The 25,933-nt window shown below is 57.5% G+C and overlaps 1 pseudogene; it reads right to left on the reverse strand.

The window, feature by feature from the left end:
• Positions 1-621: 621 nt before the first annotated feature.
• Positions 622-6,842, reverse strand: LOC141964946 (C1q-related factor-like; annotated as a pseudogene).
• Between the last annotated feature and the right edge of the window lie 19,091 nt (positions 6,843-25,933).

Here is a 25,933-nt window from a genome sequence, read left to right on the forward strand (position 1 = left end):
CACATGGATATTTGTATTGTGTAATCCAATGAATATGGATATCCACACTTGGTAAGTTTTTGGTAAAATGTGCTGTGGGGGTGCAAGCTTTGCAGAGAAATCCCCTTGCACCCCGGCCGGAGTAAACATACAAACATACCTGCTGTGTAACTCTACTCCAGTTGTAGAGTCTGTTTCTGTGAATCGCTGCCTGCACCGAAGCAGCGGTGACAGGTGACCGTGTCAGAGGGTCCTCATGGCTCTGCAGGGCTGGACCACGTCCTCCCCCCTGCAGTGAGGACGCATGTACCTGAGGGGACACCCCTCATGGGGCCACCTGGGCTCTGGGTCAGGGACATGGTGGCGGTGGCACCCCCACTGTCTGCACTGGAGGTGGCAGAGAAGACGCCAGCGCTTGGGGACAGGGGAGCCTCTCCCGGCACCCCCGGCCGGGCCAGTTCAGGAAGTCAAGCGGGGTCGACTGGGGGGGTGGCAGGTGGACCCTGTCCCTGGGCTGGGGGATGTTGGCTCTGCCCCACGCGGGGACACAGACAGCAGACGGGGAGAGGTCACAGCTCTGCTTTACCATGGGGTAGCCCTGGGGTCAGGCAGCAAGGCATCGCCCCCCTGCCCCAGCGCAGCCCCCCAGCACGGGGCTGGACAGGGGGGGCACCCGTATAGACATCTGCGCGTCCTGTACATATATACACGCCAGCAGGGACCCCCGGCCCCGGCACTGCCCCGAGCGTGGGGAGGCAGCGAGGAGTGGGGCACCACGGGGCCAAGCGGGGAGCACAGCCAGGGGATGGGGGCGCAGTGGGGCAGCGCAGGGGGGTCCCCCAGCCTCTTGCTGGTCCCCAGCCCCCTGCGGGCCCCCAGCCTTGAATTAGCAGCTGTGGGGTGAGCTAATGGGAAAGGGGGGGTTTGGGGCACCGCACATGGCCTGGATCGCTGTGGGGGGATGCCGTGGGGCTGGACAGTAGCAAAGGGGAGGCTCTAGGGCTGGGCGGCAGTGGGGGGACGCTGTGGGGCTGGGCGGTCTTTGGGGGATACCGTGGGGCTGGAGGTCTATGGGGCGATGCCGTGGGGCCGGGGGGCCGTGGGGCGACGCTGTGGGTGCGGGTTCAGTCCGAGTAGATGATGAAGCCGGAGAAGGTGCTGTACTTGTTGTTGTTGCCGCCGTGGGCTTTGCCCCCGTCCAGCTTGATGAAGACCTCGTCCCCCGCGTCCAGGTGCAGGATGACGCTGTTGCTGGCGTAGTCGTAGTTCTGGTCGGCGTCCTGCGCGATGGCGCTGGCCCGCACCTGCGCAGGGGACACCCGCGTTACCCGGCTCAGGGCACGGCTCTGCCCCGGGTCCCACGGGACACCCGGGGTCCCGGCTCAGCCGCAGCCAGGGAGAGCGCCCGCCAGCTCCGGGGCAGCGTGGGGTGCCCTGACCCCCCCCACGGGTGACGCACCACGGATGGAGGGGGCTGCCCCCAGCACCGCCCGGAGCCTCTCCCTGACCGGGCAGGCTCCGAGCTGGGGCCCTGGCGCTGGGTTTGGGGCCACAGGCCCAGGCTCGGGTGTGGCACCACGACGCGGAGGCGAGGCCCCAGCTCTGGGTCTGCACGGGGGGGACCCCGGCACGGACACGGAACCACGGCTCCGGACTGGGGTGCAGCACCACAGCTCAGGCACGGGATCCCGTCTCCCGATGGGGATGTGGGACCCAGCTCAGACATGGAGCCGCGGTTTCAGATTCAGCCACGGGCCCACAGCTCAGACACGGGACCCCGTCTCGGGTTTGGATGTGGGACCCCGGCTCGGACACGGGACCCTGACCTAGTGCAGCTGCGGGACCGTGGCTCAGAGCTGGGACCCCGACTCTGGACTCGGACACAGGACCGTGGCTCAGATGTGGGACCCCGGCTCGGACACAGGACTGCGTCTCCAAGCCCAGCCCGGCCCCAACCAACCTGATTCTCCTGCACATCTTCCCATGAGCTCCCTGTGGGCCATGAGCGTGTAGCGAGGCTGAGCTCAAATCCCCCCAAAACAAGCCTCGCTCTTCACCCTGATCCCAGCCTGCTGGGGGGCGGGATGCTCCCCCCGAGAAATATTTCCTCCGTGCCAGAGGACAAGGCCGGGAGGTGCCGGCAGAGCCGGAGGTGCCGTAACTGCCTGGCAAAGAAGCTCCGTGGCTGGAGCCTGCTGCCACTGCAGAATTATTTGGGTAATCAAATCTCCGCCGGCGCCTTGCCGGGAGATCGCGCAGCGCTGGGTGACAGCGACAAGCCGGCAGGTAAAATCCCAAATGAAATAAATGCAAAAGCGACTCGCTGGGGAGAAGATGCTCCTAATTACAACCGACAACAATGGGCTCTTAATTGGCTCACGCTGGGTGGGGAGGGTCCTCTCCTCATCTCCCCGAGCCGACAGGCAGCCTGCGATGGCGTGCTCAGACACTGTTAACTCTGGAACCTACCGATGTCCCAGCAGGTGGTCCCGTGCTCTCACCCACGCAGCCGTATCCCTCGTGCCATCACCAACACTATCACCCTGTTAATATTCACCCTGTGTATAACCCGCCACCACGAGGGTCCCCATCCCTGGGGGAGGACACCCGGTGAATCTCAGGGGGTCACAGTGTCCCAGTCTCCAGGGGGTGTTGCCTCACAGAGGGTCATGCTGAGGAAGAGGAGGGAGGAAGAAGCAGGGGGGAGGGAGAACGAGGGGAAGCTTTTTGGTGCCGGGCTCTGCTGCCATCGTGTCCCTCCCCCTGCAGCCAGAGCCGCCCAGTGCCATCCATCTTCCCTCGTTAAGGAGCTGCCTCGTCACCACGTGCCCGCCAGCCCTTCGCGCTAACCAGGGAAGACAAATGGCAGCGCCAGGCTGGCCTGAGCCGCTCCCGGCACCACGGTGGCAGAGGAAGTGGGGGCTGCCACCAAGTCCCCCCCTCGGATGGTCTCATCCCCCTCGTGCTGCTCTGTGCCTCAGTTTCTCCGTGCCACAGCCCGGCGCAGCCCCGGGGGGTGGGAACCATGGGGGGGACATGGCCCCCAGCCCCCGCAGCTGGCTCTGCTGCAGCCGCTGTCACTGACCCCGGTGACACTGCTGGGGGGTGTCACCAGCCCTGGGGTCACTGGGATGGTCCCCGACGTGGCCGGCTGCGCCCCAGGGCCCTGGGCTGGCAGGGGGACGGGGGGCAGCGGGGCTGAGCTGCTCGCGGTGACGCTCGGTGCCTCGGGGACACCATGTGCCCCACGTGCCACGGCCACCGTGGCCCAGGACCCCAATGTGTGGCTGTGGGCGCTCCCCAGCACCCCCAAGTGTAGTGGCGGGCGCCCCCCAGCACCCCCAGACATATGCCGGGTGCCCTCCCAGCACCCCCAGGCGCAGCAGTGGGTGCCCCCCTTCGGACCCCTCTGGGCATGGCGGTGGGTGCCCCCCAGCACCCTTGGGGGCAGTAGCAGGTGGCCCCCTGGGCCCCCAGGCACAACACTGGGTGCCCCCAGAATCCCCCCAAAGCAAGGGGGTCCCCCCTGGGGACTGTCCCCAGGCCCCCAACCACAGGGACCCCCCCGGGGCTGTGCCCCTCCCCAGGCCTTTGGCTACACGAGGCAGCCAGGGCCAGTCACCCCCACCACGGGGACCCCAGAACCGCCCCGTTCCGACCCCGTCCGTCCGTCCGTCCAACCGTCCAGCACCCGCCCCCACCCCGCTGCCCCACTCGCCTGTCTATGGGCTAATACAAATAAGAATAATTAATGCTAATTAACCACCAGGAGCAGCTCCCTCCCAGCGCCGGGGCTCCCCTGGCTCTCATTAACTCCAGCCCCGATGCAGGGTGAGGGGCTGTGCCCAGAACCAGCAGCGCCCAGAGGAAAGTGGGGGGGTCAGACGGACACCCCCGAGTTATAATTCCCTAGGAGGAGGCTGGCATCGACCCCTGTCTACCAGGAAACACCCCGGCAACCCCCGACCCCCCAGCTTTGCCAGGGATGGAGCATTTTTGGTAACAAATCCCTAATTAACCCAATTTTCTCATTTTTGGGGGTATTTTTGGGGTACCTTTTTGAAACTCTCCCGCTGGAGCCAGCCCGCTGAAACGCTCCCCTGCCTCCCGAGCTGCTTCTTTATAAATATTGGAGCGGCGATACCTCGTTAGTAATTAACAACCAGTTAATTAAGCTGCATCGCGCGCCCGACCAAGTGCAGTTCCTCTTGTCGAGGGGCTCCGTAGCTTCTGGAAATTCATCCAGGAGCGTCCGGGTGCATCAATCCCCCACCAGGCTGGGGGGGTCAGAGCTCAGTGGAGGGCAGGAGAAGGCAGGAAGGTTTGGGGGTGTCCCCAAAAATACTTTTGTGGAGGAATAAGGGGTTGAAGTGTTTTTTTGGGGATGCTCAGTCTGGAGTTACACAGATGCTGCTTGGGAGAAAGAGCCAGGGGTGCCAAGCGTCGCCAGGACCCTCCAAAATTTGGGACTGGAGTGGGGGACACACAAAAAAAAAAAAAAAATTAAACTGTTTGGATGGAGAAAAAAAGCTGAGCGGCTTCTGCCTCTGCTGCCCTCCCGGCTCAGGGGTTTTAAGAGCCGAGGGGTGAAGTGCTGTGGCCGTGACAGGACTCCCAATTCCCGCCCCCCCCAGCTGTTTTTGGGGGTTGATAACGCAAGTTTGGGTTCATTTGGTGTCGTACATCCTCAGGATAAGGATGCACCACAGGGCTGGATGCCGGGAGAAGACGGGAAGTGGGAGCGGGGTGGGATGAATCCCGGTGAGGATGCCGGTTGTGGTGACACCCAAGGGAACTGAGCTCAGGTGACGTTTTGGGGGTCACGACCACGTCTTGGGCCTCAGGTCATGGCTGGGGGGGACACAGTGTGAGAAAGGGGCAGCGCTATGGACATCACCCGAAAACAGCGGGGATGGAGGGTCTCGGGATTGGGAGGATTTTCAGATGGACGGGGTCTGGGGGGGATGCCGGAGTGGGGCGGGGGACAGGGACGGAGCCAGCCTCGGGGTGTCCCCCCATGGTGTCCCCTCGCAGCCCGGACGGGATGAGGACATGTCTCCTCACCCAGCGGCAGCAGGACTGGCTCTGGGCCGGGGGGGCTGCACCCCACAATTGGGGCAGAAGCTGCCCCCTCCAGGGACTGTCCCCTGTGGAGGAGCCTTGTCCCCGCCGGGGAGGGCAGGACACCCTGGGGACACTGTGGGGACACCCCAAGGCACCCCAGAGGCATGACAGGGCACGTCTGTGGGGCCAAGGAAAGGACCAAGGGGACCCTTGGGGACATGGCAGGGCAGCCTGGCTGTGGTGGCAGCGTGTGCCCCCAGTGCTGGGAGAGGGACGGGGTACCCGGGGGAGCATCTCTGGGCATGGGAGCAGGATGGGGCACCCCGGGGGTGCACCCGGAGCCCAAAACTGCTACTGGAGAAAGGATGGGGCACCCCTGGGGTGCATCTTTGGGGCTGGGAGTTGGATGGGGCACCCCAGGAACACACTCAGGGCCCATCATCGCTACTGGGAAAAACACAGAGCCTCTTGGGGGCAAATCTCCAGGGCTGGCAGAAGGATGGGCCATGCCGTGGATGCATCTCTGGAGCTGGGAGCAGGACAGGGCACCCTGGGGATGCACCCAGCGCCCATCACTGCCACTGGAGAAGGATGTGGCACCTTGGGGTGCATCTCCATGGCCAGGAGAAGGATATGGCGCCCTGGGGATGCACCCAGAGCTCATCATTGCCACTGGGAGAGGGACAGAGCATCCTGGGGTACATCTCTGGGGCCGGGAAAAGGATGGGGCACACCAGTGGAAGCTCCCAGAGCCCATCCTTGTCACTGAGAGAAGGATGGAGCACCCCAGGGATGCATCTATGGGGCCAGGAGAAGGACAGGGCACGCCGCAGGTGCATCTCTGCAGCTGGGAGAAGGACGTGGCACCCCAGAGATGCACCCGGAGCCCATCACTGCCACTGGAGAAGGATGTGGCACCCTGGGGTGCATCCCTGGGGCTGGGAAAAGGACAGGGCTCCCCGGGGGAAGCACCCAGAGCTCATCATCAGCACTGGGAGAAGGATGTGGCATACTGAGGGTTCACCTCTGGGGCCAGGAGAAGGATGGAGCACCCAGGGGGTGCATCCCTGGGGCTGGGAAAAGGACGGGGCACCCTGAGGAAGCACCCAGCGCCCTTCTCCGGTGCTGGGGGGGCAGTGACATCTCCCGTCCCCGCGGGGGGGCTGGTAGCTGGGATGGCCAGCCCTTACCTGGCCGTTCTTGCAGAGGTCGGCCCACATGCTGGTGCCGTCGCCGCCGCGCATGAGGACGTGCTAGGTGAAGAAGCAGGTGCCGGGGATGGCGCAGGTGAACTTGCCGGAGGCAGCGTCGTAGCTGTTGCCCAGGTTGGTGACCACGTCGTCGAACTTGAGGACCTCGTAGCCCTCGTGGGGGTTCTTGAGGCCGGCGTAGAATGCGACGCGCGGCACCGTGCTGTAGGTTGCCGCACTCACGGCACCCGTAGCCCCTGGTCCCGGTAATCCCGGTGGTCCTGGTCGTCCCACTTCACCCCGTGCCCCCACCGGTCCCGGTGGTCCCGGTTCTCCCGGTGGTCCCGGCGGCCCCGGTTTCCCCGGTCGCCCCGGCTTGCCCTGGGGACCCTGCACCAGGGTGGAAGGCGGCGGGAGGGGTCCGCGTTCGGCCGGTTGCGGAGCGGGTGCGGCGGCGGGGCCGTAGGGCTCGCAGACCATCCGGCATGTCCCCAGCATCTCGTAGCGTCCGTCGGTACCGGCGGAGCTCACCAGCACCGGGATGAGCACCACCAGCACCAGCACCATCACCACCCCCGCCGCGGCCGCCAGTAAAGTTTTGCGGCCCAGGCTGAGCCGCCGCTCGGCCGGGGCGCGTTGTCGGCCGGGGGCGGGAATGGTGGCGGTGGGGGGGAGCAGGGCGGCGGCGGCGCGGGGGGGCTCGGGGGTGGCGGCGGCGGTGGCCGCTCCGCTGCGCTCCGCTGGCTCCGGTGCGCCCCGCGCCCGCCCAGGCCACGCCCACTGTCACCGGGCCACGCCCCCTCCCGCCCCGACCGCGCCCTCCGACACGCCCCGTCCCGCCCCGGACACGCCCACGCCCCGCGCGGGGACACGCCCCCTCTGCCGCGCCCCCCGCCCCCCCGCAGCCACTCGCGCCCGCACCCGCCCGTGACCCGGGGTCTCCGTGGGGCCCCGGTCCCCCCGCCCCCGGCTGCCCCCCTGAACCCCCCCACCGCTGGGGACCCCTCCGTGGCCCCGTCCCGTCCCCCCCCCCGACCCGCGTGGGCCGTCCCCGCGCGGTCACCCCGAGCCACGCCCTGTCCCCACGGGCCCAAGCGGTGCCACCCCCGGCCCCGAGCAGCCGCCGGCCCCGCACCCACGGGGGCCGGAGCTCCGTCACCTCCGAGCCCGGCAGCCGGCGGCTGGGGACACCCTTGGGACCCGTCACCTGTGTCCCCACGGGGGACAGTCCCCAGAGCACACCCAGGGCCCTTCCCTCCCACCCGCCTCAGTTTCCCCGCCCGGAGGGTCGGGCTCTGCGGGCGCCCACGCCTCGGGACAGCCCGGGTGACACTCGCGTGGCCAAGCACCCACCCCCCAGGAGCACCCATCGGGGTCAACCGCGGGGTTGCAGGACAGGATGTCACCACCGGTGGCAAAGGCCATGGTGACAATGGGGCACCCACGGGTGCCACCGCGGGGACGGCCGGGCCACGCTAAGGGGTGACAGCCACACAAAAGAGCCGTCCCCGGGGGGCTGAGCACCGGCGGGCTCGTGACACGGGGACACACGGCTGCGCCCGCTCCGCCGCCTGCCATCTCCATCAGCCTCGGCGGGGACAGCAGGACGCGATGGCAAGTGACAGCCGCCGCCAGCGCCGGGGGTGAGCGAAGGACACAGGGACGGGAGGGGGACACGTGGGGGGACAGGGTGGGACACACACACACACACACACACACACACACACACACACGCAGCCGGGGCTTTGGTGGCCCCAGGTGACAACACCAAGGTGGTGTCAACCCTGGTGGCACTTATGGGGTCCATGAGGTCATCGCCCAACCCCCCAATCCCACCCTGGGGGCACGTCCCCTTCCTGTGTCACACCCGCGCGGTGTCTCCAGACTCCAGGGGACAAGCGGGGGACAGACCCCAGCCCGCCAACCCAAAAGGGGGGGGACCAAGGGGACACTTGGCAGCCCATCGATCACCCCTGCATCCCACCCCAGCTTCCGCAGAGCCTTTAATTTAATCAGTGTGCAAAAATCAATTAGCCAGCTTTAAGGAGGCAATTATTCCCGGGCCTTAACGAGGCTTGGGGGGGGGGAGAGTATTTTGGGGTGGGAGTGCTGTCAGCCCCGTGACCCCCCCCAAGCTGTCCTGTCATGTCATTGGCTCCTTCCTGGTTCTTCTCTCCATCGTGTGCGTGTCCCCCCCCGACTCCTCGTTATCTTTCTTTTTTAACGAGAGCCTAAAAATACGCCACGCCGAGGTCACGGGCTGCGTGAGTCACCCGCCAGCGCTGCGCTGCGGTGCCCGGGGTGGGCAAGGGGCTCTGCGTGGGGACGGGGTGGCTGTGGCAGGACACAGGGGGGACACAGACACGCCCCGGTTGCATCAGGGCACTCGTGTCACAGGGAGGGTGAGGGGACATCCTCGGCGCTGGTCACAGTGTCCTCGAGTGATGGGACCACAGCCCCAGGCCACCCCATTGCCACAGGTCATTGTGTCCCCACGGTACGGCCAGCGGATCGGAACATCTCACACCCCGGGGCCACCACGTCGCCACGGCACGGGCAGCGGACCGGAACATCTCACTACTCTGGGCCAGCACGTCGCCGTGGCACGGCCAGCGGCCCGGACCATCTCACCACCCGGGGCCGGTACGTCGCCACGGCACGGCCACCAGACCGGAACATCTCACCAACCTGGGCCGGCACGTCGCCACGGCACGGCCAGCGGCCCGGAACTTCTCACCACCCGGGGCCGGCACGTCGCCACGGCACGGCCAGCGGCCCGCAACATCTCGCCACCCGGGGCCGGCACGTCGCCACGGCACGGCCAGCGGACCGGAACATCTCACCACCACCCAGGACCGGCACGTCGCCACGGCACGGCCAGCGGACCGGAACATCTCAGCACTTGGGACCGGCACATCGCCACGGCACGGCCAGCGGACCGGAGCATCTCACCGCCCTAGGCCGGCACGTCGCCACGGCACGGCCAGCGGACCGGAACATCTCACGAGCCGGGGCCGGCACGTCGCCACGGCACGGCCAGCGGACCGGAACATCTCACCACCCGGGGCCGGCACGTCGCCACGGCACAGCCAGCGGACTGGAACATCTCAGCACCCGGGGCCGGCATGTCGCCACGGCACGGACAGCGGACCGGAACATCTCACCACCACCCGGGACCAGCACGTCGCCACGGCACGGCCAGCGGACCGGACCATGTCACCACCCGGAGCCGGCACGTCGCCACGGCACGGCCAGCGGACCGGACCATCTCACCAGCCGGGTCCGGCACGTCGCCATTTCGACCAGATGTCACAGTGCCACTGCCAAGTTACCGTGCCACCCCCTGGTCACAGTACCGCCCGCATGTCACATGCCACCCCCAGGTCACAGTGCCATGCCCATGTCACAGTGCAGACCCATGTCACAGTGCCAACCCAATGTCACAATGCCACCGCCTTTCACGGTGCAACACCCATGTCACAGTGCCGTACCCAAGTCACAGTGCCATACCCATGTCACAGCACCACACCCATGTCACACTGCCCTCCCCATGTCACAGCCACCCCCATGTCACACTGCCCTCCCCATGTCACAGTGCCACCCCCACGCCAAAGTGCCATCCCAATTTCACAGTGCCACCCACATGTCACAATGCCAGCACCATGTCACAGTGCCGTCCCCATGTCATAGGGCCGTCCCCATTTCACAGTGCCACCCCTGTGTCACAGTGCCGACCCGATGTCACAATGCCACGGTCATGTCACAGTGCCACCCCTGTGTCACAGTGCCACCCCCATGGCACAGTGCCGTACCCATGTCACAGTGCCACCGCCGTATCATAGTGACGCCCCCATGCGACAGTGCCGCCCCCATGAAACAGTGCCGACCAAATGTCACAATGACACCGACATGTCACTGTGCCACCGCCATGTCACAGTGCCATCCCCATGTCACAGTGACGCCCCCGTGTCACAGTGCTGCCCCCAATTCACAGTGACGCCTCCATGTCACAGTGCCGTCCCCATGTCACAGTGCCGACCCAATGTCACAAAGCCATCGCCATGTCTCAATGCCACCGCCTTGTCACAGTGCCACCCCCAAGTCACACTGCCGTCCCCATGTCACAGTGCGACCCCTGTGTCATAATGCCACCACCATGTCACAGTGCCACCCCACTGTTACAGTGTCGCCCCATGTTACAGTGCACTGCCCATGTCACGCTGCCACCACCATGCCACAGTGCCGTCCCCATGTCACAGTGACACCCACATGTCACAGTGCCACCTACATGTCACAGTGCTGCTCCCATGTCATAATGCCACCGCCATGTCACAGTGCCAACCCCATGTCATAGTGCCATCGCCTTATCATAGTGGCGCCCCCATGTGACAGTACCGTCCCCATGTCACGGTGCAACTCTAATGACCCAGTGCCGTCCCACTCTCACAATGCCACGCCCATGTCACTGTGCCGCCCCCGTGTCACAGTGCTACTCCAGTGTCACAGCACCGTACCCATGTCACAGTGCCACCAGAAAGTCACTGTGCCACCGACATGTTAAAGTGACACCCCCATGTCACAGTACCACTCCCATGTCCCAGTGTCGTCCCCATGTCCCAGTGCCGTCCCCTTGTCACGGTGCCGCCCCCATGTCACAGTGCTGACCCCATATCTCAGTGTCACCCCCATGTCACATTTCTGCTCCCATTTCACAGTGCCACTTCCATGTCACAATGTTGCCCCCATGTCACAATGCCGCCCGCATGTCACAGCGCCACTCCTTGTCACTGAGCTATTTTCATGTTACAGTGCCACCCCAACGTCACAGAGCCATCCCCATTTCACAGTGTCACACTAAAGTCACCGTGCCACTCCCATGTCTCAGTGCCACTCCCATGTCACCGTGCCACCCACATGTCACCATGATGCACCCATGGCACAGTGCCTAGTCCATGTCACAGTGCCACACTCATGTCACAGTGCCGTCCCCATGTAAGAGTGCTACTCCATGTCATTGTGCCGTCCCCATGTCACTGTGCCACGTCACAATGCCGCCCACATGTCACAGTGCCACTCGCTGTCACTGTTCTATTTTCATGTGACAGTGCCACCCCAATGTCACAGTGCCGAACCAACGTCACAATGCTACTGCCATGTCTCAGTGCTAAAACCATGTCACAGTGCCAGCCACATGTCACAGTGCCACCCACATGTCACAGTGCCACCATGTCACAATGCCACCCCCATGTTACAATGCTGTGCTCGTGTCACAGTGCCACACCCATTATACTGCCGTCCCCATGTCACAGTGCCACACCTATGTCATAGTGCCGCTCACATGTCACCGTGCCACCCCCATGTCACAGTGCCACCAACACATTACAATGCCAAACCAATGTCACAATGCAGCCCCCATGTCACAGTGAAGCCCCCATGTGTCCCCATGTCATAGTGACACCCCCATGTCCCAGTGTCGCTCCCATGTCACAGTGCCACACCTATGTCATAGTGCCGCTCACATGTCACCGTGCCACCCCCATGTCACAGTGCCACCAACACGTTACAATGCCAAACCAATGTCACAATGCAGCCCCCATGTCACAGTGAAGCCCCCATGTCAAAGTGTCACCCCCATGTCACAGTGCCGTCCCCATGTTACCCTGAAGCCCCATGTCACAATGCCACCCTCATGTTACAGAGCCACCACCATGTCACACTGCCATCCCCATGTCACAGAGCCATCCCCATTTCACAGTGTCACACTAAAGTCACGGTGCAGCCTCCATGTCACAGTGCCACCCACATGTCACATTGCCGCACCCATGTCACAGTGCCATCATGAAACCGTGACCTGGTTGTAACGGGTGTAGCACTGTGACACGTGGGCAGCATTGTAACATGGGGTGGCATTGTGACATGTGGGTGGCACTGTGACATGTAGGTGGTACTGTGACATGGTTTTAGCACTGAGACATGGCAGTAGCATTGTGACGTTGGTTTGGCGCTGTGACATTGGGGTGGCACTGGGACATGGTGGCAGCGCTGTGAAATGGGGGAGGCATTCATGACCCACAGGTCATGGTCACTTTGATACGGCGGTGGCACTGTGACCTGGGGGTGGCATGTGACATGCGGGCGGTACTGTGACCAGGGGGTGGCACGGTAACTTGGCAGTGGCACTGTGACATCTGGTCGAAATGTGACATGGGTCTGGTACTGTGACATGGGGGCTGCATTGTGACATGGCGGTGGCACTGTGACATTGGGGCGGCACTGTGACATGGGGACAGCAGTGTAACGGGTGTAGCACTGTGACACGGGGGCAGCATTGTAACATGGGGTGGCATTGTGACATGTGGGTGGCACTGTGACATGTGGACATTACTGTGACTGTGGGGTGGCACTGTGACATGGAGACGGTACTGGTACATGGCGATGGCATTGTGACATGGGGTGGCACTGTGAATTGGGGGCAGCACTGTGACACGGGGGCGTCACTGTGACATGGAGAAGGTACTGTGACATAGAGATGGCACTGTGACATGTGGGTGGCACTGTGACATGGTTTTAGCACTGAGACATGGCAGTAGCATTGTGACGTTGGTTTGGCGCTGTGACATTGGGGTGGCACTGTGACATGAAAATAGAACAGTGACAGCGAGTGGCACTGTGACATGTGGGCGGCATTGTGATGTGGCACAGTGACATGGGGACGGCACAATGACATGGAGTAGCACTCTTACATGGGGACGGCACTGTGACATGAGTGTGGCACTGTGCCATGGACTAGGCACTGTGCCATGGGGGCATCATGGTGACATGTGGGTGGCACGGTGACATGGGAGTGGCACTGAGACATGGGAGTGGCACGGCGACTTTAGTGTGACACTGTGAAATGGGGATGGCTCTGTGACGTTGGGGTGGCACTGTGACATGAAAATAGCTCAGTGACAAGGAATGGCGCTGTGACATGCGGGCGGCATTGTGACATGGGGGCGACACTGTGACATGGAAGTGGCACTGTGAAATGGGAGCAGAAATGTGACATGGGGGTGACACTGAGATATGGGGTCAGCACTGTGACATGGGGGCGGCACTGTGACAAGGGGACGGCACTGGGACATGGGGACGACACTGGGACATGGGAGTGGTACTGTGACGTGGGGGTGTCACTGTAACATGTCGGTGGCACCGTGACTTTCTGGTGGCACTGTGACATGGGTACGGTGCTGTGACACTGGAGTAGCACTGTGACACGGGGGCGGCACTGTGACATGGGCGTGGCATTGTGAGAGTGGGACGGCACTGGGTCATTAGAGTTGCACCGTGACATGGGGACGGTACTGTCACATGGGGGCGCCACTATGATACGGCGATGGCACTGTGACATGGGGTTGGCACTGTGACATGGCGGTGGCATTATGACATGGTACTAGCACTGTGACATGCACCCATGTAACAGTGCCACACCCATGTCACAGTGCCAACCCACTGTCAGGGTGACATCCACATGTCACAGTGCCACACCCATGTCACAGTGCCACATCCAGGTCACAGTAACGCCCCCATGTAACTGTGCCATCCCCATGTCACAGCACCACCCCCATGTCACACTGCCCTCCCCATGTCACAGTGCCACCCCCACGCCAAAGTGCCATCCCAATTTCACAGTGCCACCCACATGTCACAATGCCAGCACCATGTCACAGTGCCGTCCCCATGTCATAGGGCTGTCCCCATGTCACAGTGCCACCAGAATGTCACAGTGGCACCACCATGTCACAGTGCCAACACCAGGTCAGTGTACCGTCCCCATATCCCAGTGCCACACCCATGTCACAGTGCCACACCCATGTCACTGTGCCATTCCCATGTCACACTACCAAACCAATGTGACAATGCCACCGCCAGGTCACAGTGCCACACACATGTCACAGAGTCACCTCCATCTGAAAGTGCCACACCATTGTCACAGTGCAGGCCCCTTGTCAATATTGCATCCCCATGTCACACTGCCACCCCCATGCCAAACTGCCAGCCACCCCAATGTCACACTGCTGTCCCTCCTATGTCACAGCGCCGTCCCCATGTCACAGTGAGTGCCACACCCATGTCACAGTGGTCTCCCCATGTCACAGTGCAGTCCCCATGTCATAGTGACACCCCCATGTCCCAGTGTCGCTCCCATGTCACAGTGCCACCCCTATGTCATAGTGCCGCTCACATGTCACCGTGCCACCCCCATGTCACAGTGCCACCAACACGTTACAATGCCAAACCAATGTCACAATGCAGCCCCCATGTCACAGTGAAGCCCCCATGTCAAAGTGTCACCCCCATGTCACAGTGCCGTCCCCATGTTACCCTGAAGCCCCATGTCACAATGCCACCCTCATGTTACAGAGCCACCACCATGTCACACTGCCATCCCCATGTCACAGAGCCATCCCCATTTCACAGTGTCACACTAAAGTCACGGTGCAGCCTCCATGTCACAGTGCCACCCACATGTCACATTGCCGCACCCATGTCACAGTGCCGTCCCCATGGCAAAGTGATGCCACCATGTCACAGTGCCACGAACATGTGACATGGGGACTGCAGTATTAGGTGGGGACAGCACTGTGACATGGGGATGGCACTGTGACATGGGGACGGCACCAGGTCATTAGAATTCCACTGTGACATGGGGAAAGCAGTGTGACACGCTGGTGTACTGTGACATGGAGGCAGCACTGTTACATGGGGATATCACTGTGACATGGGCGCGGCATTGTGACATGGGGGTGGCTCTGGGACATGTGGATGGCTCTGTGACATGGGGGTGGCACAGTGACATGGGGGATGCATTGTGACATTGGGGTGGCTCTGTGACATGTGGATGGCTCTGTGACATGGGGGTGGCACTGTGACATGGGGGCTGCATTGTGACATTGGGGTGGCACTTAGAAATTGAGGTGGCACTGTGACACGTGGATGGGGCCGGCACCTTGTCATGGGGGTGGCACTCTGACATGGGGACGGCAGTGTGTCACGGGGCCGTCACTGTGACATGTGGACGGTACTATCACATGGCAGCGTCACTATGATACGGCGGTGGCACTGTGACATGGAGACGCCACTGTAACATGAGGGTGCCACCGTGACATGGAAGTGGCATTGTGACAAGGGGATGGCACTGTGTCACGGGAAGGCACTGTGCCATGGGGACGGTACTGTGACATGGCAGTGGCACTGTGACATTGTGGTGGCACTGTGACATGGGATGGCACTGTGTCATGGCGGTGGCACTATGCCATGAGGACTGCGTTGTGACATGGGGACGGCACTGTGACATGGGGCGGCACGGTGAGATGGAGACGGCACCATGAGTTTAGTGTGGCACTGTGAAATGGGGATGGCTCTGTGACATTGAGGTGGCATTGTGACAGGAAAATAGAACAGTGACAAGCAGTGGCACTGTGACATGGGGATGACACAGTTACATGGGGGCGTTACTGTGACCTGGATGTGGCACTGTGACATGGCAGTGACACTGTGACATTCTGGTGGCACTGTGAGATGGGGTGGCACTGTAACATAGGGACAGCAGTGTGACATGGGGATGGCAGTGTGACATGGGAGTGGCATATTGACAAGGGGCCTGCACTGTGGCAATGGGGCAGCACTGTGACATGGGCGTGGCACTGTCACATGGGCGTGGCACTGTGACATTGTGGTGGCACAGTTACATGGGGGTGACATGGGGGTGACATTGTGACAGTGGGGTTGCACTGTGACATGGGGGCGATACAATGACATGGGGATGGCACTGTGACATGAGGACAGAACTGTGACATGAGGGCTGCATTGTGACATGGTGGTGGCACAGTGACATTGGGGTGGCACTGTGACGTGGTGTTGCACGATGACATGGGATGGCACTGTGACATGGCGTGGCACTGTAACATGGGGACAGCATTGTGACATGGGGACGGCACTGTGACATGGGGACGGCACTGGGACCTGGATGTGGCACTGTGACATGTGACGGCACTGTGACATTAGGGCTGCATTGTGACATGGTGGTGGCACTGTGACATGGGGATGGCTCTGTGATGTGGTAGTGGCACTGTGACATGGTGACGGAACTGTGTCATGTGGATGGCACTATGACATTGGGACGGCACTGTGACATGGTTGTGGCAGTGACATGGGGACTGTACTGTGTCATTGTGGTGGCACTGTGACATGGGTGTGGCACTGTGACATGGGGATGGCACAGTGATATGTGGATGTCACCCTGACAGTGGGTTGGCACTGTGACATGGGTGTGGCACTGTGACATGGGTGCGGCACTGTGACATGGGGACTGCACTATTAGGTGGGGACAGCACTGTGACATGGGGATGGCACTGTGACATGGCAGTGGCAATGTGACATTGTGGTTGCACTGTGCCATGGGGACGGCACTGGGACATTGTGGTTTCACTGTGACATGGGGATGACACTGTGACAGAGGGGTGGCACTGTGACATGGTGGTGGCCTTATGATATGGGCGTGGCACTGTGACATGGGGATGGCACTGTGACATGGGGAGGTCAGTGTGACATGGGGAGGTCAGTGTGACATTAGGACTGCACTGTGACATGTGGGTGGCACAGTGACATGTGGATGGCACAGTGACATGGGGTGGCGCTGTTTCATAGGAACGGCACTGTGTAATGGGGACGGCACTGTGACATGGGTACTGAACTGTGACATTGCGGTGGCACTGTGACATGGGGTCTGTACTGTGTCATGGGGATGGCACTGTGTCATGGGGACAGGGCAGTCCCCATGTCACAGCACCACACCCATGTCACACTGCCCTCCCCATGTCACAGCCACCCCCATGTCACACTGCCCTCCCCATGTCACAGTGCCACCCCCACGCCAAAGTGCCATCCCAATTTCACAGTGCCACCCACATGTCACAATGCCAGCACCATGTCACAGTGCCGTCCCCATGTCATAGGGCCATCCCCATTTCACAGTGCCACCCCTGTGTCACAGTGCCGACCCGATGTCACAATGCCACGGTCATGTCACAGTGCCACCCCTGTGTCACAGTGCCACCCCCATGGCACAGTGCCCTACCCATGTCACAGTGCCACCACCGTATCATAGTGACGCCCCCATGCGACAGTGCCGCCCCCATGAAACAGTGCCGACCAAATGTCACAATGACACCGACATGTCACTGTGCCTTCCCCATGTCACAGTGACGCCCCCGTGTCACAGTGCTGCCCCCAATTCACAGTGACGCCTCCATGTCACAGTGCCGTCCCCATGTCACAGTGCCGACCCAATGTCACAAAGCCATCGCCATGTCTCAATGCCACCGCCTTGTCACAGTGCCACCCCCAAGTCACACTGCCGTCCCCATGTCACAGTGCATGACCCCTGTGTCATTCTGCCACCGCCATGTCCCAGTGCCGTCCCCATGTCACAGTGACACCCACATGTCACAGTGCCACGAACATGTCACAGTGATATCCCCATGTAGCAGTGCTGCCTCCATGTCACAGTCCACCAGCGTGTCACACTGCTTTCCCCATGTCACAGTGGAATTCTAATGACCTGGTGCCATCCCCATGTCACAGTGCTGTCCCCACCTAATAGTACAGTCCCCATGTCACAGTGCTGCACCCATGTCACAGTGCCGCACCCATGTCACAGTGCCAACCCACTGTCAGGGTGACATCCACATATCACTGTGCCATCCCCATGTCACAGTGCCACACCCATGTCACAGTATAGTCCCCATGTCACTGCCACAACCATGTCACAGTGCCGTCCCAATGTCACAGTGACACCCACATGTCACAGTGCCTTCTCCATGTAACAGTGCCGTCCCAATGTCATAGTGCCATCCACATGACACAGTTCCGTCACCATGTCACAGTGCCACTACCACGTCACAGAGCCATCCCCATGTCACAGTGCCACCACCATGTCACAGTGCTGCCCTCATGTCACAGTGCCACTCCTATTTCACACTGCTACCCCCATTTCATAGTGACACCTCCATGTCACAATGTTGCCCACATGTCACAGTGCTGTACCAATGTCAAAGTGGCACCCACATGTCACCCCATGTCACAGTGCCGCCATCATGTCACAGTGCCGCCCCCATGTCACAGTGCCACTCCCAAGACACAATGCCTTCCCCATGTCACAATGGAATCCCCATGTCAGAATGCCACCATCATGTCACAGTGCAACCACAATGTCACAGTGCCATCCCAATGTCACAGTGCCATCCCAATGTCAATGTGGCGTCCCCATGGCACACTGCCTTCCCATGTCACAGTGCCGCCCCAGTGTCACAGTGCCGCCCCAGTGTCACAGTGCTGTCCACATGTAACAGTACCGTCCCCATGTCACAGTGCCACCACAATGTCACAGTGCCGTCCCCACGTAAGAGCGTCACTCCATGTCATTGTGCCGACCCCATGTCAAAATGCCACCCCCATGCCATAGTGCCGCCCCCATGTCACAGTGGCACCCACGTCACAGTGCCGTCCTTATGTCACAATGTCACCGCCATGTCACACTGACATCCCCATGTCACAGTGCCACCCCATATCACAATGTCACCATGTCACCGTGCCACCCCTATGTCACCGTGCCGCCCCCATGTCACAGAGTCACCCCCATGTCACAGTGCCGCTCCCGTGTCACAGAGCCGCCCTACGTCACAATGCCACCCCCATTTCAATGTACCTTCCCTGTGCCACAATGGCAGCCACGTCACCGTGCCATGTCAATGTCACAGTGCCATCCCCATGTCACTGTGTCACCCCATGTCACAGTGCCACCCCAAATGTCTCAGTGTGAAGTGCTAAGGTTTGGACTACCAGCCCAAACCAGAGCTGACCTATAGATGAATCCTGTACATTTTACAACTGAAACCATTGCGCTAGTAGGTGTTGAACTCAGTTATAACAACGCACTTATGCTGATGTAAAAAGTGATAAAGCATGGAAGTACTGAAGCCTGAACAACAGGCCCCAAGCCGAAGCTGCTAACTTAGTGTGTAGTCATGAACACAGTATCTAAACTCGCTAGTGAGAGACGCGGCTTAGACAAAATGTAGTCAGCAGTGAGGGGAGAATGTTTCCCATTTTCCTTTCTCAGCCTTCTGCAAGGCTGAGAACCCAGGTATCTGGCCTTGTAAAAACTCCCTTGGTTTCCCCCCCTGAGCCCTGGCCAGGCTTTGGGTGGAATCCAACAGGAGGATGAAACCAGAAATTTCCCGCTCAGAACAGAGGTGCCAGCTGTTCTGGCCTGTCGATCTCTGGTATCTAAGGCCGGGCCCGTTTGCAGCGACTCTGGCAGCCTCAGCTACGGGTGGAGGCACCGCGTAGGATTTCCCCCTTGCCGGGACAGGCTCTGCCAACCCTCGCTGTGACCGGGGCTGCCCAGCCACTGCGGGGCTGGGGGATGGGAACGTGTGCGAGGGGTGATGTGTTTTTCTTAATCTCCATTCTCTCTCTCGTGTAGTAATGATTTAATGCATTACCCTGTTTTTTCCTGTTTGCTGCTTTAAGTGCACTATTCTGCTTTTTCTTACTGCATGTTTTCTGTATTACACTGTTACATTGGTTATCGCCAGTAAAATACGCCTGCTCTTTTCACCCTGGTGTCTGGGTTGAATTGGTATCCTTAATCAGCAGAACAATGCCCAAGTGGAAACCAGCAAGGAGTGGTGTCTCTCCAGGGTCCACACTGGGACTGATGCAGTTTCATATCGATGGAATGGATAGTGGCGTCGAGTGCGCCCTCAGCCAGGTGGCAGGTGACACCTGCTACCACGGGACTATTTTTTTAGCCCATTTACATTTACCCATCGCTTTGAAGCTCCCCAAGGGTCGGCTGGTGGTTCTTGCTCTGTGTAGGCACTATTTTCGGTGATACACTGTTTTAAACGGGTAAAGCACAGCAGAACACACTATTTACAACCTGCTGAGAATCATCCCCCAGGCATAGCAGGAACAAGGGCAAAGCTTGTCTATTTACAATGTGTTTGACTTACAGCACTGTTAAACATTCACCACCACCAGACATTTCACTAGACTGAAGGCTGACAGCAGTGTACCCGGACAGACCTTTCTGGATGCTCCTGGGTAAAAATCCTAAAGACTTTCTTTGGGCTTCCATCCTTAAAGAGCTACAAAAAGCTTTTTAAATGAAGTAGAACAAATAAAAAAATCAAACAAAAAACAACAGGTAAATCCCTGAGACACTAGTGAGGAACAAAAAGTCTCCCATTAAGTCCACTACCCTTCACAAAACAGACAAAAGAGATTCTTGCGAAGAAACCGCGGATGGAAGATAACCCTGATAACTGCAGCACAAGTGACCAACGTGGAAACGGCAGCTCCGACCCTTCTCCTGCTCTTCCTATGAGCTCCTCACCGGTTACATGAAGCGGCAAAACCAAGGATGACTGAACAGATCTGGGCAGAAGTTTGTCCCCCAATTCAAAACGATCAAGAAGTCTATTTGAAATATGGATTCACATCCACTGTCATGGGTGATGAACCTCGCCCTAAGCACACGGTTGTGCTTTGACACAGGAGTTAAGGACAGTCTGAAGTCACTGCCACAAGCAGACATTCAAAACCAAAGCATACAGAAAACACAAACAAACCTCTACCATTTTTTCAGCCATGTCTCAAGTCCCACAACACTCAACACAGGACCCTTGTCCTCCTGTGTGGCTGGTGTCTTCCCATGGCTCTTCCCCAAGGCAGGAGAAATGACGATCTATTTGGAAGTCTGCACAAATTCAGAAGTACACTCAGCTCTCCGACAGTCATACCTGTGGGCCAGAAGTCCTCCCGCAGCCCAGAAGCGACCATTCATCATCTGGCAGTCATTCTGCATGAACCTATCTAAAACAGTCCAATGCTCACCAGAAAGGAGTTGGACCACAGCAGAAGTGACACTGGCCACCAACCTGGACAGGTGTATTAGACCAGAAATGGTGGTTACAAGACAAAAAATGCAAAATAAACCACCAGAAGAGAACAAAAAACCCAAAAAACAACTAGAAGACACACCATGCACAAACCAGAGGCCCCTATCCAAACCCTAAAAAGAAAATAATCTACAATAGGACTCTCCAAAAACCACCCAGAACTAGGGTGGTAAGCTAAGGCAAGAGACCCCCAAACAACTGAGGAATCCAGGACCAAAAAGCCTAGATTTTGTCCCTAAAAATAACACAGTTTAATGCTATCCCACCTACACTCTGGCATCCCATAACGCTAATACCCCATAACCCTAGCTCTCTATAAGCCTACAACCCCATAACCCTCTGTGTTGGTTTAGGCCCTGCTGGGACCGGAGGCCACGTGGCTGTTGTCCCTCCCCCACCCTTGGACACAAGTAGGGCACAAACCCCAGGTTAAAAGAAGAAGAAATTTAATACAACGGTGTAATAAGCAATCTGAACAACAACAGTAGCAATGATAACAACAATAAACAGTAATAACAGAAAACAAAAGATATACAGAGAAATACCGCAAGGATATAGCTTTTCTGCGACCAAAGCCACAAAGGAAAAAGTTCCCGAGCTGCCGTGGACCTGAGGTCAGCATGGTATGAATAACCCGGCTGGAGATCCCTTCCCCCTCTCTGCTGGGGAAACTTAACCCTACCCCACCTGAACCAGGACACCCTAGCACCCAGTAACACTAGCTCTCCCTAAAACTGGTGTGCGATAACCCTGGAAAACCGTTACGCCGGCACTGTACAACCCCAGCACCCAACTACCGCGAAGTCCCCACAATAAAGGCAATCAGCAGCTGCTGTCCCTGAGCAGCCAAGAAGCCCTGTTTTCACTGGGTGGGGACACCTGCCCCAGGCGTCACCACTGGCGGAGGCCAGTCGGGTGTCACCACCGGGGTCTGACAGCTTCTGGCCAGCAGACCCGCTGCCGGTGTCCCTGCTCACCCAGCCGGGACGCTGCTATTGAGCCTGTTTGTCTCATGACACGGCTCACCCGTGATACGTGAGCGCACAAGGCAAAGACAACCACCCTTTGCGGGGGAACGTGACCAGCGCAGCATGTACCCTCACGGCTACAGAGCTCAGTGGGCAACAGCTTTCCTCTACAAGTGTGCAAGATTCACAGTACTTGCACATTTCCGCATCAGGAGAAAACCTTCTGGGCCAAAAAGCTTTTTGCTGAAGCAAAGGGTGGAAAAAAGACACTTCTTATAATAGCCGATATCCTGATAGAGACACAACTTTTGTTTTCAGAAAGAAGTTTCATTCTGCACCCAGGCAAAAGTCAGCTGAAACTGGTACCTGCTGGCCTTCTGTCTGTCGTTCCTCCGATTGAAAAATGGCAATGATGAACAAGGCAGCCTGCTGAGTTCCTAACCAGACCAATCCTAACAAAGTAGGGCAGCCCCAAATAGGGAGATAGCTGTAAACTTCACTCACACTAAAAGCTGTGGAGAAAGTCACAAACCATCTCCCATTCTGCAAGTCAAATTCTTGACTATTTTCTCACTGCTGCTGATTTAACTGTAAATTGCTTCAAAATAACACTTATAATTCTTAACTTTTTATACCAGTAAGTTCTTGGTGCCATAAGAGAAATATTGTACTGAGAAGGCACCAGAAACATACAGCAATGTTTACATATATATATTTTGCCTTCCCTTAGATGAGGTTATTTTGTAATTTGAAACCTTAGTGGAAAGATTTTTGCTTTTATCCTGATCAGACGTTTAAGTGCCAGCCCCCTGCTACAGCTGCAGAAGCAGTCAAGCTGTTTTCACTTTCCAATTAGCTGTTATTTTTTTCCCTTCCTCTTAATTTTTATATTTAAACAAACAGCTGAAGTATTTGCTTACTTGGGGAAAAACAGTGCTCTCCTTCCCCTGTTACAATAAGCTACTGATGTGAAGGGCAAGAGGCTGAGACCCCCCAAGAAGATATTTAGAAGAGTGGGAAGAATTTGAGAGTCATAAGTTGGATGTTCTTTGGCTGGTCAAAACTGAGGAGGGGGAAGAAGACCTACAGGGAGCTCAAGGGAAGCACAAGAGAGCATCTGGGAGCCAACTGTGTGACGGGGGCATAAGGCAGCTGCACTGCCGTGTGTCAGGCACAGCGTTTTCAAGAACTGTAGAGGAGAGAACGCCCCTGACAAGAGTGCAGCTTGTCTGACGTGGTGGCCCTGCGGGTCCTTCACGTCCCAGAAAGATGAACTGTCCCTGGGAGAACTGGCGAGGAGAGCTGCGGGGATCGCTGGGACGTGGGAGGTGGTCATGCGTGATGACGTCAGGAGTGCGGGATTGGCTCGGGCCAGGAAAGCAAGTGGGAGAAGAGTGGGGTGACTCCTGTAAATGCGGAAGAGGGAAATAACACTGAGGGAGAAGAGTTACTACGCTAGAAGGGTGTGAGCACCAGAAAAAATGTGTACTGCCTAGCCCTGAGTAACTTTAAGCTGCAAACTGGAAGAAAACTCTTTAATGCTTAGAAGATTTGGGTTCTGCAACAGCCTTCCAAGGGAAATAAAGAAAGGGGGAAGCAACCAGCCAACCCCTTATGGCTTACTATGGAGCTCAGTAATCTTTTGATGGGCCTGGAGATCTCTTCCAATCTGCAGGCACTGCCTTTCAAGATACGTGTTCCCTCTTCACTTTTTTGTTTTTTGAAACACCGAACCATTGCTGATCAAGTGTTTTGGTGGGAAAAGGTGATATGCTGACAGGATTGTTTCACTTGTGAATGGCGCTTAGGTACCAGTTCAGGTAATGTGGTTTCATATAGCAAGAATTATACTTTGTAAACAGTTAACAAGTATGGGAAGGACTTTACCATGTTTGAACTCTTCTACCATTACCGCTCGTGTAGATGCAGATCCCTTGTGTGTAGAGTTCTGCTGTGGAGAGCCTGGGGCGAGGATCCACATTACACGGGATCAGTCTGAGGGGTTCACCTGGGATGTTAAAACAACGGTGCTTAGCATCAACTTAGGTTGGAAAAAAGTTTAAGGCTTCTGAATTCAATGTTTACAAGCCCTAGAGTCCTATAGTGGTAAACTAAGATTGCTGTCTTTTGGTTGTTTCAGCAATACAGGATTTGGCCATTCCCCATGTTAGAAAAGCCAGCAACTGTCCATCTAAAACTCTGCCATGTAATTCAGGGTAGGACTGAATGTTGTCAACGCAAATCTTATATGAAGAACTACCTCTAGAACTGTTACTTCTTTCTGAAAATTAAAATAAACAATAGCTCTTATGATTTTGAAAAAAAAAAAACCAAAAGAAACCCCCAAAAAACACCAAGAACTTGTTCACAAGAGCAGAAGCCAAAGCATTTGGATAGAGCAGACATATTCTTGCTACCAGCATGGTCCAGGAAACCCCACCAAGAAATCCCAGCAGGTTGGAGTAAATGCCATGTCCTAGAGCGGATACACTGCCGTTAGCCTGCAGTCTTTCCATACCCAAGGATATTCCTTCAAATCTGCAGCACCAACTTCACAATCTAGAGAATACTCAGTATACTTCAGCCTCAAAGTCAGTTGTTACTGCAGTGCAACGAAGCCAAAACTGTTGGTCCTTAATAGTGATGAGAAAAAGAATCCTTACCACACCACGTCCCAAAACACTGCTACTCTGAAATTTGCCTACACTGCTACAGCTACGGCTTCACTCCAACTTCCCTTAAGAAAAAAAATTCCACCATGCTTCTAGCACTTGCTCTAGCCACATGCACAAACAGTACTTTCTTATTCCTTATGGATCAAGCTTTTATACTTAACTTGGCTTTTGTATCACCTGACGTCAGGTTCCTGATAAGCAATAAAGCACCTTGTGTTGTAGGCACTCCCCTCTTCTCCCCATTCTACCCCCATTAAAAACCACACCCACTCTACTCCGTGGACAGACTCTGAATCTAAACTAAAACCCAGGTTTTTGTTTGAAAACTGTCACTGAAATGGCTATCCAAAGCTGAAGTACTTCAAACGGTCGTATTTTTTCAGTGTGAGGTGCCTCTGAGAAGCTTAAAGATTATGAACAATCACCTTACTCACCTTTTGCCCACCGTTTAATTGCACGGAGCATGAGCCAGAAGTTCTCTTCACTTGGCACTAGATGTAGCATTTCATTGGCAACTCTAAGAAAAAAGTTAAGTACAGAAGTTCCTAGTAACAGGTACAGATCCGTCTGATGCTATGCTGGATCAGTAGCTTACAATTTATCATTCAAATCTATGAAATCAAGTTTGGATCACTCACTTTGTACTATGTTAAAAATTACAGATTACACCTCTCATTCAGTATCCCTTCAGGTAACTGGTGCCCTCCACCGCTTTGTCATTATTTATAGACTCTCACCAACCATTTTTAATAAGGCCTTTCTAGAGGATTCTGAAAGCCAGGTTTCTTTCAACAGCCAGGAACAATTAAACCAGTCACTGTTAAATAGTGAACAAGTTAGGCTTCAGGTAGTTTAAATATCTTTTGGGGTTTTTTTATGAAGTATCACACATTCTTCTCTATCAAGTGCTCTACCTATTCATCTGAAGCAGTTTCTGTGGCAAGCTGGAACAATGCTGATCAAGGAAACATGAAATACAGGTCTATCTCAACAGACAACTCCTTGAAACATCTAAATGTAAGACCACTCACCACCTCCTTAGATCTCAA

This window comes from Athene noctua, chromosome 12 (genome assembly GCF_965140245.1).
Source record: "Athene noctua chromosome 12, bAthNoc1.hap1.1, whole genome shotgun sequence".
Classification (NCBI taxonomy): domain Eukaryota; kingdom Metazoa; phylum Chordata; class Aves; order Strigiformes; family Strigidae; genus Athene; species Athene noctua.